This window comes from Pteronotus mesoamericanus, unplaced genomic scaffold, assembly GCF_021234165.1.
Source record: "Pteronotus mesoamericanus isolate MK-2021 breed Mesoamerican mustached bat unplaced genomic scaffold, CSHL_Meso_final contig_50, whole genome shotgun sequence".
Lineage (NCBI taxonomy): Eukaryota > Metazoa > Chordata > Mammalia > Chiroptera > Mormoopidae > Pteronotus > Pteronotus mesoamericanus.
The window spans coordinates 25,847,277-25,850,161 of NW_026555186.1; positions in this window are offsets into that span (position 1 = coordinate 25,847,277).

A 2,885-nucleotide genomic window follows, 5' to 3' on the forward strand; every position below is an offset into this window, starting at 1 on the left:
GGGTGTGTTGCTTGAAGAGGAGGTCGGGTGGTGATGCTTTGATGTGATCTGAAGTTGTCCCCTGTCCACTGGCTCTGGGGCCTCCCAGGAGGTACAGGCCAAGGTCAGCAGCTCCTGGTGTTCTACCCAGGGCCACCTGGCATGAACTACAAAGTGATCTGCAATTGGCTGCTACTGTGCACTGGGCTTGGAGGTGTCTAGGCAAGGCCAAGATGCAAACCAGGGCTGGTACAGGGCACAATGAGTCCAGATACTATTTGAAGAGATTTTAGGAAACTCTGAAGCATGAGCCAAGACAGGCCATTTTTCTGGAAAAGCCATTGGAAACAGCTTGGGTGGGCCTGAAAGTTGGGTGGGAATGGGCCTCAGGGAATCACCAGAACCAGGAAAACGGTATGACCAGGTTGATGGAGTCTCAGATATGGTACTCACCTGCTGGCTCTGAGTGGAGAGCTCATCAAAGGAACAGTGGCTTCTGCCAGCACTTATGTCTGGGAGAAAGCTGCCCCCTAGCTCTAGCCCTGATACTGAATGATTCACTTCCTTTCCATAAGTCTCTGGTATCTTTCAAGGTATACGCTATTGCTGGAGCATAGAAAGATTGAGTCTGAGTAAGCCGGTGTGCTGACCCCTTAAGAGGAACTTCCTGGAACCCCAAAAGCCTCAGTTTCCCTCAACTTTTAATCCCTGCTGGTTTTAACAACCAGAAGTCATGGGGAATTCTCTTCCTTGCATGGAACCCTGGGATGGGTAGCCTGGTGTAGGTCTGGGACCCCTCACTCCTCAGGGGAGAACTCTACAGCCAAGATATCCCTCCCACTTACCTGCCACACATTGGGTGTGAGAACAGCCTGTTCTGTGTCTCTGCCCCTTTTACCAATCTCAATGTGACTTCTTTAACTCTCTAACTGTAGGACTTCCATTCAGCCAAATTTCCAGTGTTCTGTGTGATGGTTGTTCTGTAGTTAAGTGTAATTTTGATGTGGTTGTGGCAGGAGGCGAGCATGCCATTTGCCAGGAAGACTGTATGCCCAGCTTTGCCCACCCCTGTATATGCGCCCCTATGTTCACTGCAGCATTATTTACAATCACTTAGATTTGGAAGCAGCCCAACTGCCCATCAGTAGATGAGTGGATAAAAAAAAACAACAAAAACTGATACATTTATACAATGGAATACTACTTGGCTGTCAAAAAGGAGGAAATCTTAGCTTTTATGACAGCATTGATGGACCTAGAGGGTGTTACGCTAAGTGAAATAAGCCAGTCAAAGAAAGACAAGTACCATACAATTTCATATGTGTGGAATCTAAGGAACAAAATATACTAACAAACAAAATAGAAACACACATAGATACAGAGAACAGACTGACAGCTGTCAGAGGAGACAGGTGTTAGGGGGATGGGTCAAAAAGATGAAGGGATTAAGCACACAAAAAAAGGCAGACAACAGTGTAGTGATTGCCACAGGGAAATGGAGGTATGGGAGGTAGAAGAGGGTATGGGAGGAATAAGTGGTGATGGAAGGAGACTTGACTTAAGGTGGTAAACACACAATAAAATATATAGATGATGTATTGTAGAACTGTACACCTGAAACCTATATAATTTTATTAACCAATGTCACCCCCATAAATTCATTTTAAAAAGTTTAAAAAGTTGCTGGATTGGCCAAAACATCCATTACATTTTTTTCTGCAAAATAAATATTTTTCTTTTTCACCAATAACTGTACTGATTTGGATATTTTGACTATGTCAGCCATCTCCTGCTATTGGCTTCTAGTGGGTACAGGCCAGGGGTGCTGCTAAACATCTTCCAATGCATAAGACAGCCCCACAGCAAAGAATTATTTGGCCAAAATGTCAATAGTACCAAGAGACTTTGCAAACCACTTTTGACACATTCAATCAGTCACAGCACCTTCTCCATACACTGCACAAATCTTTTTTTTTATTTTTACCTTTCTTGAAATAATAAAGCATAATATGCTGAAAATGTTGCGTGTCTTCTTCCATCTTCAATATTAAATGGCTACACAAATATTTACCAATTTTGATAGTTTTTTTTTAATGCACACTGATATGACAGCTGTCGCAATACAATCTAACAAAATTGTTTCAAATGAAGTTCAAGACAACTAAGCACTACTAGAGCCATTGTACAGAAAAAAACTAAATCAACTTTTTGGCCAACCCAGTATTTCTCATTTTACACTCCTAGGAATAAAGTTGTGGTGAATGCCCCTACGCTAAAGTGTTTGTATATCCAGCAGCAACACCAATGGGTGTTTTCGTGTGTGCTGTAAGTTGTGCTTTGATAGCATGATTTTCTAACTCCAGGGAATTTCATATAAAGAACCTGTGTCTTCACATTACATACTTAATAATTATTTGAGTCTTACGTCACAAGTACAATTCCCTGGTCTCTTGGGGCTTACATTCTGTTACAGAAAGGCAAATAAATAACAGCGTGTTACATAGTGGCTAGACTCGGTTAGAAAAAGCAGGTGGAAGGTGATGATCGCAGGGGAGGTTTGCCACTTTAAATGAGAGGGTGACTTTTGAGCAAAGGCTCAGAGTGAGTCTATGGATGCTTGGGGCCAAGTATTTCAGGTAAAGGGGAAAATAGGAATATATGCCCTGAGACAGCACTATGTTTGGTATGTATTGCATGCAAATGAGAAGGATGTAGCTTGAGCACTGGGAACAAGGGAGAAGAGTAGTAGGTAAGATCCAAGAGGTAACTGAATACCAGATGGTATAGGTCAGTTTTGCCCTTGAGTGAAGTAAAGCACCATTGTAAGATTCTCTGGATATGGTTTTGTTTTGTTTTTTTGTTTGTTTGTTTTCTGAACAGGTTTTATTACACGAAGGGGATGGGGC